Genomic DNA, 13,103 nt, shown 5'->3' on the forward strand with positions numbered 1-13,103 from the left:
ACACAGGGACAGAAAATGGAACCGAGGGTTCCTGCTTGGGGACAAGGAGCGGGAGAGATCCCTCAGCAAATCCGGCACGGGCACAACAGACCCGGCCCGGGCACAGGGAGGGAATTTATTACCAACCAGATCACACCAGGACAAGGAGAGGGGAAAGAAATCTCTCCAACACCTTCCCCCCACCCAACCGGGATCACCCAGAGCGGGGTCACTGGGGCTCTGCCCAACGGGGCTCACTGGGGATCATCCAACGTGGATCCTCCCATGGGGGATGGAGCTGGAGCAGCACACGAAGCTCTTCCTGCACTCGGGGCACTCACAGGGCCTCTCCCTGGTGTGGAAGTGCTGGTGAGTGACGATCTCTGAATTCCACCTGAAGCTCTTCTGACATTACAAGCACTCATAGGGCCGTTCCCCAGTGTGGATCCTGTGGTGCTCGGTGAGGTCAGAGGTCCCACTGAAGCTCTCCCCACACTCCCCACACTCACAGGGCCTCTCCCCAGTGTGGGTGTTCTGGAGTTCCATCAGGGTGGAGCTGCAGATGAAACCTTGCCCACATTCCTTGCACTTGTGGGGCTTCTCCCTGCCATGAGGCTTCTCCACCAGCTCCGAGCTCCAGCTGGATCTCCGGCCACGTTCCTGGCTCAGGGGAGCTCTTTCCTCCCCACAGCTCCCTGGGCTGGGTTTGCAGCCCCTCCTCCTGCAGGATCTCCAGGGCTTTTCCTCCTTCTCCATCCAGCCACACCCTGAGAATGACAAATCCTGCTTTGGGGAAAACCAAGGTGGGAGCGCCTTGGAGTAGAGGCTCCTCACTGCCCAAGTCCATCCCTAGAACTCAGCAGGAGTCTTGTGTCCATGGAAATCTCCACTATATCAAGGTTCAGCCCAAAACAACTGTCCCAGGAGTTCCCGATCTCTGATCTCTCCACTTTTGGGGTTTCAGAGGTTTCCTTTCCTTGGGATGATGGGGGTCCAATGGCTCCAGGGGCTCCCCCTTCTCCAGCCTCCTGCTTAGGGATGATCCGGGGGTTTTGGGGATCCATGGGTCCCTTCTGCCCTGATGCTCTACTTTGAGATCCCAGGGGTCCCAGGGGTCCCTCCTCTCCAGGCTCCCCCCCTTTCCAGCCAGCCGGGGGTCCCCCAGCTCCAGGATCGCCCCTCTCTGCTCCCCCCACTCCGGGGGTCCCAGGAGTTCCTCTCCTCTGCTCCCCTGGGGGTCCCCAGGACCAATGTCCTCCCCCTGGTGACCCTGGGCAATGGCCACGTGGACTCCCAAAGATCCCCCCAAGGGGCTCAGCTTTGGGGTCCTGCAAGATCCAAACCTACACACACACACACACAGAGAGAGAAAAAACCCTCCCAGGGTTTATTTGGGCCTCCCAGACGATATTTGGGGCTCAATTCCACAATCTGCAAGCTCCAAACACACCCAAATAAAAAAACCCTCTCAGGGACCCCCCGATAGATTTGGGACGAGCTCCCCCTCCCCTCTCACCTGCAGGATGAGCTGGGGGCGATGGTCCCGGGGCCAAGGGTGCTGTGGCCACAGGGGGCACTGGAACCTCCTGTTTCTCCTCCTTTTCCTGCTCCTGCTCCTCCTCTTCCTGCTCCTCCTTTTCCCCTCTCCCTCCTCCTCCTCCTTCCTCATCCCACCTCCTGCCCAGTTCCTGCCTTCTCTATATTTAGAGTGGAGAACCTTGCTTGTTTTTAGAACGAGAACAAAGATCCCAGATGGAACACGGCTTGCTGGTTTTAGCCAGAAGTGTCAGTGACTAAAGGTCATGTTTGCTCTTCTTTGGTGCCGTCCTTGTTCCTCCTCAGTGTTCAGGCTGGGCTATGGGGTGTCCTTGTTTGCTGCATTTTCAGAGTTCCTCCTGGATCCTTTGGGCAACAGGCTGTGCCCTTGGAGGGTTCTTTGTGCTCCTTTGTGACACAGGAGAACCTTCCAGGTGGTTTCTGCGTGAGCTGCTGCTGTGATGTCACAGGAGCACTGCCACGTCCCCGAGGTGTTCCCGTTGCTGTGGCACACGGAGGCCTCAGTGTCCAGAGTGGCTCTGGGCACTGCTCGTTGCCAGAGGATCCTCCTGCCCGAGGCATTCTCAGCAGCCAGCCCAGCCCTGACGGGTGTCCTTCTGTGCTTGCAGGGCTACAGTCTGCAGACGTGTGCAGCGCAGCCAAAATGATCCAGCACGTGGCTGCTGCAGTTTGCACGCTGTACTCTGTGGCGTATGCGGGGTATTTTTTAACCCACTTGGCACGTAAGTCGAGGTTTTCCCTCGGTGCTGTGGCTCTGGGCTTGCTGTGTGCTTGCTGTTCTTCCTCTGGGCCTGAGCTGACTTTGGAACCAAATTGCCATGAAGACACCATTGCTTTGGGAGAGCTCCTGGCAGCAGCTGCAGCTGGAAAAGGGGGTGTCTGCAGCCAGCGGGGCGTGCACAGCATTTGCAATGAGCCCTGGGGGGTTCTGTTCCCTCAAGCGGGGAGTCTGTGGCAGCGGAGCCTGGAACTGCCTGTCCAGCCAAGAGCTGACCCAGCCCAGTATTTTGTGCTGTTCTCTTGCTGTGTGAAGGGACTGTGCCTCCTGGAGGGACGCTGTGAAAGCAAAATGCTCTCTCGGGGTTGCCTTGCTCCGGGGCATTTCCCACCACAGGCAGTTGTTTTCCTGACAGCATCTGGTTCATGTTCCCTCTTCCCTTGCAGGCCACCTCATGAGTGGATCCCGAGCAGCTCCTCCTTCGGTGAGTGGGAAAGGAACCTTTGGTGTTTGGAATTGTGCAGCAAGTTGTGAGCTCAGCATGTGGCAGCCGAGTGCCAGCCTGGGAGGCTGAAGGAAAGTTCCTGCCAGTGTCCTTGCAGCAGCAAAGGGATCCCTGGGAGTTTTCTCCTTTTCTGCTGAAGAGCTTTTGAAGAGCTGCAGGTCTGGTTTTGCAGGCAGAGCATTGCTTGCTGGCTCTAGCCACGATGGAATATGGAATTCCCAAGAATAAGGGGCAATGTGGACTTTAGCCCATTGTTAGTTTGAACAGCTCCGAACCCAATTTCTGCTTAGTGCAGCTGGATGTGCAGCTGAGGGTAAATAAGGTGATAACTGAGACAGAACTTCCCATCCCTCACGCTGCCGTCTGTCCACAGGGCACAAAAGCAGCACCAGCACCTCCTCTGGCTCCCTCTGCTTCCAAAGAGGAGGCCAAAGAGGAGGAAGGCAGCAGTGAGCTTCGTGCTGTTCCGGGGGACGATGGTGAACGTCCCTCAGTGCCGGGAGATGACAGTGAACTTCCCGCTGCTCTGGGAGACGAGGGCGAACATCCCGCACTGTGGGAACACAAGGGCGAGGCTCCTGCGGTGTGGGACAAGGACAGTGGACATCTCCTGGCGTGGGAGGAGGACAGAGGACATCTTGTGGCTTGGGAAGAGGAGGGTGAACTTCTCCCAGCATGGGAAGTGGACAGTGAACGTCCCCTGGCTTGGAAAGATGATGGCGAACCTGCAGCATTTTGGGAAGAGGACGGAGAAGCTCCCTGTGCTTGGGAAGAGGACACTGAACCTCCCTCGGCTGTGGGATCCTGGGCTGAACATTCTGACAGCAGCACAGCCCTGCAGCCAGAGGGGAGAGGGGAGTGGTGCCTGATGCAGCTGAGTACGTCTGCTCTGTTCCTGTGTGCCAGAGCAGGGTGCTGTGTGTGTGTCTCGGCATCAGCTGCACCCAGTGCTGCTCTGCAGCTGAATGTGCCAGGGTCATTTCTTGTCCTTCCCCAGCTGAGACCAAGGGGCTGACGGCCCCAGGGAGGGGGGCTGCATTCTGGCTCTGCTGCAAGGCGGGGTCTCACTCTGGGAGGGAGCGTCTTCCACGTGGTTTCTTTCAGGGAACACCGTGAGCCTGGCGGAGCCTGCCGAGAAATACCTGGAAGTGGAGCAGATTGGCCAAGGGTAAGTGCACGGCAGTTACTTCTGCACAAGCAGGCCCAGGTGTTGTGCTGGTGCAGGATCAAGTGAGAAGTCAGGAGAGCTCCAAACACCTCCAGACACTGGGGCGCCATCCTGCTGTCCCTCAGTCCTGATCAGAATTGATACCTGTGCTCAGAAGGCACCGTCAAAGGCCCCTGAGCCTGGCAGTGTCCTGCCTGCAGCAAGGAGCAGGACCTGGAAGATCTTCTGTCCCTGGAATTGGATTGCCTAAAAGAGCCACTCACCATCTGGTGACTGTCAGAAAACAGTTCCCAAGGAGATTTCTTTCAAATATTTTGCTTCAAAAAATATCCTCCGGTCAGGATTAACAACCTAATGGTTTAGAAACAGAAACCAGAGCTGAACTAATAAGTGCTCTATTCTAGCAGAGGTAGTAGAGCCCATACATTCAGTAACAGACACAGAGCTGATGAACTCTGGGGGAAAATGCATCACCTGCCTGATGGCAGGGCCCTTGTGGATCCTGCAGGTCTTAGGCAGGAAATGGGAAAGGATGAAATGCATTCTTTTCCAGTTCTTTAGACACCCATTGCTCACTTCAGGTTTTGAACTAAAGCAGTGCAGCATGGACATTTGGGATTTGCTCCAGCCCAATTCCTTGGTGTTGGGTCTCAGTTTTCTCTGGCACACCTTTCGTGGCAGTGGGCTGGTGGCTGCTGCGCTGTTGTTGGAAGGGTCGATGCCCCCAGGTGTTTGTGAACGCTGCAGGCAGCAGAGATCTCCTGTCTGGGCTGGCTTTCCCTGCCAGGGCCTAAAGCGCTGCTTCTTTCTTCTCTGCTGTTTTGTCTCCAGGGCTTTTGGAACAGTTTCTAAAGGACTCGACAGGGCCACTGGAGGAGAGGTCAGTGTCAACACGCCCAGCACGTCTGGCAGCTCTCCAGGGCTCTCCCCTCTGCTGGGAGCTGTGGCTGCAGCTTTGGGGGCCAGCAGAGCTTTCCTGCACAGGCTGCTCCTCTGCAGGCAGAGCCGTGTCAGCCTGCAGAGCACAGCTGGGACAGACTTGGTCCTTCTGAAGTGCCCAAAGGAATGCAAGGAGGGCAATGGATATGTGTGTTTGCTTTGTTGTGCAATCCCAACCAGAGCAGTTGCATCTGAAATCATGACCCAATCTCATAGAACTGCTAAAGGGTTCCCGGCTGTTTTGCTCTGTTTGCACAGAACCAGAATTACCTCCTGCTTGCAGAATGTGTTTGAATAATAATGAGAGTGTTGAGGCCATTTGAGAAGACTGTAGGTGCAGAGAATGTGGTTAGAGCTTGGAGGCTGACAGCTGAGGGGCCATTTCTGCAGAGCTTGCAAGGCCAAATGTCTCTGGCCATGTGTCCTGTAAGCAGCCCCCAGCGAGCAGAGCAATGGGCTGTGGGAATGGCACTTGCTGAGCTCTGGTGTCCCATCCCAAGGCAGTTTGGCACAGCCCGGCTCGGTCGCCCCAAAAAGACTCGCTCCGTGTTTGCTGCGGCCTCCTGCCACAGACTCCTCCAGTTAAAGGTCTGCAATGTCCCTTCAGGTGGCCATAAAGAAAATGAGTCTGAGAGGGCAGAACAGGGAACGAGCTGTGAATGAGCTCCTGCTCCTGAAGAACAAGAAGAACCCCAACATTGTCAGCTCTTTGGACAGGTGAGTGCTTCAGGCCTTATCCTGTGTCCGGGCCCTGCCTTAACCTTTCCTGGCATCCGTAGTCTGTAGCCTGATTTGAAAATGCCTGACCCAGCCGTATCTTCCCAAAACAACAGCCTGGCAGTTCGCTCCCTCCGTGTGCTTTTGTAGCTTTGGTTTGGTTTTTCCTTCAAGTTGACCCTGTTTTCTGTGTCTTACAACAAGTGCTGGTAAACCACAGCAGAAATTATTTCCCTTGGCTTCTTCTTCCCAGCCCTTTTCCATTGCTGCAGATGCCAGGAAGACCAGGTTCTTGTTCCCAGAAATGCCTCGTTTGCCCATTTGTCACTGGCCTTGCCTGTTTCTGAAGGGACTTTCTGAAAGGTTTTCTGACCCCTTTTGTCCCAAGTGCTGCCCGGCCTCCTCCCCTGGATAACCCTGGGAGCTGTGTTGCCTTGTTCTGCAGGGAAGGGTGGAACTGATGAGTTCAGAAGCTGAACCAGCTGGGGGCCAGTGTTGTGTGTGGTTCCACATTGATCTGGGCCTTTGCTAAACTGCATTTTTCACCTGCTTGCCATCTCAGGCCTCTCCTTTCTCACAGGGGTCTCCTCCTTTAGACTGTGGAGATTCCAAGGGCTGTGCAGCCTGGCAGGAATGTCTCTCCATCGGATTCTGTCCTCATTGACAAGTGACCTGGCAACAAAACTCCACTCCAGGCTTTTCCATGGGGGAATTGAGCACTGCACATTGGTCTCCATGCCACTGCTTTCCTCTTCCAGCTTCCTTGTGGATGGAGATCTCTGGCTGGTGATGGAATACATGGATGGAGGAACTTTGCAGGACGTTGTCAGACAGACACGCATGGCTGAAGGAGAGATGGCAGCCGTCAGTCAGGAGGTGAGGGATCCTGCCTGTGACTGCCATGCCTTGGACACGATGGTCCTTCCCAAGAGGGCGTGAGAGCAGGAGTGGCTCCATGCTCAGGGCTTTGTTTCTCTGTTGTTTTCATGAGCTGGAGAAGAAAGAGCCCCTGCAGTGAACGGCCTGCCAGCAGCACTGCACTTCTACTGTGTTCTTGTTCTCTTTCCTGCTGTTGTGGCACTCTCTGTCTGTTTTGGATTTGATGTGCTGTTCTCAGCTTTGCCCTGAACCGTTTGCCTGGAGCTTGTCTGCACTGCACTCCTGGCCTGTCACAGCAAAGTTGCTGCTGGCAGAATTCTAAACTGTCCTTTCTTTTGTGATTTTTACCCTCGTGTTTCTTGTTCTCTCTCAGTGTCTGCAGGGCCTGGATTTCCTCCATTCGAACCGGGTGATCCACAGAGATCTGAAGAGCTCCAACATCCTTCTGGGAATGGACGGCTCTGTCAAGCTGGGTGGGTGTTCCTGGCCAGGCACGGCGCTCCCGGGGTGCGGCTATGGGGCTGCTTCCCAGTGACGGCCAGAGCCCCACAAGGGCTGCTGGGGGCACTGCCCGGCCCCTGCTGCCAGCTGAGAGCGGCTGCCCCTGCAGAGAGCTCAGGAGAGGAGCAGGCTGTCAGGGGTGCCTTTGCTCTGGGAATGGCCCTCCCAGAGGGACAGGAGTTGGAATCTGAAGCTCCAAGGGAATCAGTAAAAGCAACTGCACGAAAGCTGAGGGTTTCTTTAAGGGTCCAGTTCAGTTCCATCTTTCCTTGGCTACAGCCCTGAGGACTTTTCCAGCTGACTTCACTGCTGCATTCTCAGACTGAGAGCGGGGAGTCTTTGTGCTTGGTTTCCTCATTCCAGCTGCCTTTGACAGTGTTTGTTTCTGTCCTCAGCTGATTTTGGCCTCAGCGCTCAGCTCAGCCCTGAGCAGGACCAGCGCAGCTCCATGGTGGGCACTGCTCACTGGATGGCCCCAGAAGTTGTCACCAGTTCTCCTTACGGCCCCAAGGTGGACATCTGGTCCTTTGGCATTGTGACCATCGAGATGGTGGAAGGAGAACCTCCTTACTTCAAGGAAACGAGGGCCATGGTAAGAGGCCAATTCTCCCGTGGTTGCAGAGGCCTGTGAGCACAGGGTGACCCTGCACTGGGAGCAGCAGCTGGAGGTTTCTGCACATGGGGAAGGGAATTCCCAGAGGACTGGAGCCTCAACACAGACACATATTCTGCAGTCTCCAGACACAATTTGCTTTGGGATTTACGTTGTTTCAGTTCTTCTGGCTGTGAGGATGACCTGAAAATGTGAAGCAAGTGCACCAGCTCTTTACAGTGGCTGCGGCAGCACCAGGGTTTGGGTTTTTTGGTTGGCATAGAAAAATGAGCCGTGAGCAGGATCTCTGCCAGGGAGGAAAGTGCCCCTGGAGCTGGGGCTGGGAAGCCGGGGTCGATGTGAGCACTTGTGGGTGGGAAGGAAGCTGGCAGAGCGCTGAGTTTGCTTTTCCTGCAGGCTCGCGCTCTGATCCGGCAGAACGGGACCCCGCAGCTGCAGGAGCCCAGGCGCCTGTCGGCTCTGCTGCGGGACTTCCTCGAGTGCAGCCTGGAGCCGGACGAGGAGCGGCGCTGGTCTGCCCAGGAGCTGCTGCAGGTGAATGCCAAGCGGCTGCAGGGGAAGCAGCAGCGCCAGGGAGGGCTTTTCTTGTGGGGCCCCCTCCGATGGTCTCCGGTCTCGCTGCTTTCCACACGCAAAGCAAGCAGAATCCTCGCCTGGTTTGGCTTGGCAGGGGCCTTTCGAGGTCATCTGCACCTGGGGCCCCACAGCGAGCAGGGCCATCTTCAAGCAGCTCAGGTGGCTCAGAGCCCTGCCTGACCTGAGCTTGGATGTTCCCAGGGAGGAGGCACCTCCCACATCTCTGGGCACCTTCTGTCAGTGCTTCTCCACTCTCCCGCTAAAAAAAATTCTGCCTCAGATCTCATCTGAGCCTGCTTCCCCCTCCTGAGTTTCTGACCATTTCCCTTTGTCCTGTTGCAACAGAGCCTGTGAGGAAGTTGACTCTGGAAAGTAACGGTTCATTTCTTTCTTTTTTCTCCTTTGGGCAGCACCCATTTTTATCATCAGCCAAGCCTCTCTCCAGCCTGACCCCTCTGATCACTGCAGCACAGGAACTGAGGCAGCAGCGGAGGAGATGAAGCACTGGAGGACAGCGTTTAGTCACAGTAGTTAGTTAGGACAGCTAGTTAGTTATGGTAGTTAGCAGTGCTAGTTAGTTATGGTAGTTAGCAGTGCTAGTTAGTTGTGGTAGTTAGGACAGCCTGTTTGTCACGGCTCTTATGACAGCCTGTTTGGTATGGCAGTTTTTTGAATAAAAACTCTCTTAAACCTCAACTCCCTTGACGTGTCCCTTCCTTCTCCCTGTGTGACTCAGCTGCCCGGAGCAATGTGAGGGGAGAGCGGGCCCAGCCTCGCCCAGAGCTGAGCCCCAGCAGAGCCCTGGCAGAGCCCAGAGCAGCCTCGGCATCTGCAGAGTCAGCCTGGAAGGAGGCGCTTGGAGCCTTCTCGGCTGCACTCGACTCTTGGTTACAAACTGTGGGTGGTGGAAAATGCCACCGGCTCTGCAAGAGGGCAGAAGGGGCCCGGGGAAGGCCCAAGTGCTCCGAGCAAGGGAAAAACCTGCCCTGGGTTTGTTATAAAGAACTATGTAGTTGGTGGCTTTTGCTATTATGTCTTGACTTCTTCAACTTATTCCTAATCACAACATGAAAGATGAGCTGATTTTGATATAGGACAGTTTGTAATCACTTTTAACTGCTTTTGCTGTTGTACAATTTGTCAGCATTTTGTGGCCAGTGCCCTGGCCCCTGTGTCGCTCAAATCCTCAGAACATCATTCATGGATGATATTTTAGTTTGTGGACAGTGTGAAAAACATACATTATAGTTTTGGCTTTTGCAAAGTATTGAAGTGGATGCTACTTGTTGTGCATTAGAATGTTAACTTTTGCAGAAGTAGCTGCAGTTGTGAAATAATAACTAATGCTTTTATTTTTGTAACTAACTGACAAGAATAACTCAGAGATATTTGTGAAACAGATAATGTTGATTTAAAGTACTTGTGGAAGTAGCTAAAATCGTCTGCATGGCCAGATAACATTTAAGGAACGGGTGTGATGAGGACCCCTGCCGCTGATCCTTCGACTGTCAATAACTGTCGCCTGCTGATGTGGAAACCCAGGGCACTGGGAATATTTCTCTGTCTGCTCTGGGGTGTCCTGACCCCCAGGGCAGCACTGACTTTGACCCTCGCTCATCGAGAAAACTTCCAAAGCCTCAAGGTAAACTAGAAACCACAAAAGTGTGAAAGAGATTGTAGAGATTGTAGAGAGTGGTGGAGTATGTCACATGGGTGAGACATTTAGGTTTTAGGATTTTTAGTATGTTATAGATCAGCTCAAGATGGAGGATATAGGGTGTTGTCTTGAGTTCCCTTCTTCTTTCTTCTTCCTCTTTCTTCTCGCCTTTAGCTGGTATCTTGTAATTGGGTAGAAAAATCCACATGAAAAATCCGGGTCTTTAGGGCTCAGTTATTGGGTTAGAAAGGAAAATAATTTAGGTGTCCCTTCTTAACTGGGTAGCGTAGTTTTTGATTAGACTCAAAATGCCTTGTAACAAGAGATTGTTGGCCATTTTTATGCTGTTTTTCCTGCTCGCAGAGTCTGGTGCAGACAGTGTGCTGAAGTTTTGATAAGGTAACAATAAACAGAAGCTGAAGACCAAAGAAGTCCAATGCGTCTCTCCTTCCTGACACAGAACTGCTCCAGGAGGGTCTCCCCTGCCAGGGGAGCCCCCAGGGAGTTGCCCAACTTGGGGCCTGCAGACTCACAGCTGAAACCAAGGATCAGGGGGCTGTTGTGAGGAAGTGACACACAACCCCAGAACAACAACCAACGATTCCTGCACATACTCTAGAAAGGCAGTTGGGGCTCAAACCAACTTCAAGAGTTCCTGGAACAAGTAAACGAGTTCAAAGAAATCTTTCAATGTGTACAATCTTTATCAATATGTTTTTGAACAATACAATGGAAAAAATAGATAAGAAGAGTTGCTATGGCTAACCAGTGTGCCTCTGGCCATTGCCAAACACCCACTGCTGTTATTGATTTGTCTCTAATTATGCCTTCTTAAAGTTTTAAAAATTCTAAAGCATGAGGCTCATTTCTCACCAAACCCAAGGTACTCACCCCTTGCTTTCTTGCAAGCCATTGCCAATCCTCAATTTCATCTGGATGGAGGAGAATGACGCTGCAATGAAAACAAGGCAAAGGAAGATGCACTGCTGTGGAGGCCCAGGAGCCTACCATCAGAATCTCAGTCCCTCAGCTGTGGAGGACTGGTCCCAAACAAGAATAGATTTCAAGGTTATGGGGAGAAGCTTGCTTCTCCCATAGATCTTTGCAGGCACATGCTGATTTCTGTAAAGTTATGTTACCCCATTGGCCCGTTGGCCTAATTACCCCAGTTCAACTCCTGTCACCTATTTTGGTTAGTCCCTAGAATGTTCTCCTCTCTCTGTCCCTCCACTGGCCCAAGTTTAGTGCATTTCCCTGACTCTGTTTCCCTATTAGCTGACACAACCCTTAACCCCTCCTTTGCACCATTTTCCCCCATATCCATTGGACCCTGACCCTCAGCTCCACCCTCACTGCCCCATATAAAAACCCCCTGTGCCCTCAGCTTGCAGCCTGTCTTTGTCCCTGGAGCCTGTTCAGCTCTGTGCCCTGTTCCTGTTCCAATAAACCCAGTTTGCTGGAGATCCTACAAAGACCCATCCTGCCTACTTTGTCAGTTTTATAAAGTCGCCGTGAGCTTTGGGCTCATCAGTGCCAGACGCTCCAAGGGCCTTGGTAGTGCCAGGATGCTACAGACTGGGACAGCCAGGCAGGTGAGGAGGAAGTCACTGCCCCTTTGCCCCTCTCTCCTGCTCCATCTCCCAGCCCAGCATCGCCCCTGGCTGCAGGACAACCTCGCTGCTGACGCCGTCCTGCCAGGGATGCATTTAGGGGATCTCCTTCCCCTTCCCTCTGGCACGGATGCAAATCCCAGCTTCTTCTCTGCCCTGCTTCCTCTCCTCATTCTCTCCTTCATCCATCTACGTCTTTTCCCATTTCCTTCCTCCCTTGTTCCTTCTTCTTCCTTCCTCTCCTGGCTTTTCCTTTTCCCTTCTCCCTGTTTCTAACTCTCCTTGTCCTTCCTGCCCCAGGCACTGAGCTGTGGACAGGGACCAGGGAGAACAAATCCCTGCCACAGAACCTCATGGAAGAGACCATTTGGAATGGCTCCACGGCACAGGAATGCAATGGGGAGGAAAAGCCCCAGAGATCCCACACGAGGAGGGGCTGCAAACCCAGCCCGGGGAGCTGTGAGGAGGGAAAACCCTCCCTGTGCCGGGAAGGGTGTGGGGAATGTGAGAAGAGCTTCAGGCAGAGCTCAGCCTATTCCTGGTGCCTCCAAAGACGGGAGTGCTGGATGCAGAGATCCATGGGTATGCAGAGGTCCCCCTGCAGATCCATGGGGATGCAGAGATCGCCCTGCAGATCCATGGGGATGAAGAGGTCCCCCTGCAGCCCCTGGAGGAGCCAGGCTGGAGCACGGGGATGCCTGAGAGGAGGCTGTGACCCCGTGGACAGAGGGGCCCCCGCTGGAGCAGCCTGTCCTGGAAGGACTGACCCCGTGGCACAGTGACCCACGCTGCAGCACTTGGAGCGGGGCTGTGCCCCAGGGGATGGACTCCGGTTGGAGAAGTTCCTGGAGAAGTCTCCGGTGGGAGGGACCGCAGACTGCAGCAGGGGAACGACTCCTGTCCCTGGGCAGAGGGAGAAGCCACGGGGGATGAACTGAGCACGGCCCCATTCCCTGTCTCCTGCACTGCCGGGGGAGGAGGTGCAGCTGGAAGGAGGGAGGCGTGGGGAAAGCTGCATTCAAGGGTCTTCATTGACTTCTCATTATCCTGTTCTTGTTGGAACCCAGAATGTCCCTTGGACACTCTTGGATGTTCTGAGCCCAGGTCAGAAGCATTTGAGACCCTGGCATGCAGCCGGAAACCCCTGTGGCTTTGAATCTGACCCATGGAACAAGTTACCAATCTTGCAGGAAGAACAAGAAATCACACAAATTTAGATATTATTGTAGAAGTAGTCACAAAGTGAAAGGCAGAACTTCTGAGTGCTGTACAGGGGGGTTTTAGGCCTTGTACAGAGGGGTCTGAGTTTTGTACACGGGGGTCAGAAGTTCTAAGATGAAGGGACTTGGACGTGCCCTGTCCTCCTTCTTTCTCCTTCCTAACCTCCATGTTCATGGTGATGTTGGCACTCACAGATTGGTTTAGAGTAGAAAGTCACCATTCAATATAGGTGATAGGCATTGGGGTAAAATCACAAACATTCAACACGTCATGGATGATATAAAAGATGGCACCAGCCCCCTGGGAGTCAGTGTGTGCCTTTGTCTGACCTGCTGAACGGACCGCAGCAGCTCAGGAAGAAAATCTTTTAGATAACATACAATAAACTACCTTGAGACCGGACGACTGAAGACTACTGAGTCTTTCTTTGTAGGCATGGGTGGGAGGAGAGACTTTTCCATCT

General features: G+C 53.8%; 1 pseudogene; it reads right to left on the bottom strand.

Moving 5' to 3' along the window:
* The window catches only part of LOC137464098 (uncharacterized), a 1,364,046-nt pseudogene that overhangs the window by 878,470 nt on the left and 472,473 nt on the right, over window positions 1-13,103 (bottom strand).

The sequence above is a fragment of the Anomalospiza imberbis genome, chromosome 36, assembly GCF_031753505.1.
Source record: "Anomalospiza imberbis isolate Cuckoo-Finch-1a 21T00152 chromosome 36, ASM3175350v1, whole genome shotgun sequence".
Classification (NCBI taxonomy): Eukaryota; Metazoa; Chordata; class Aves; order Passeriformes; family Viduidae; genus Anomalospiza; species Anomalospiza imberbis.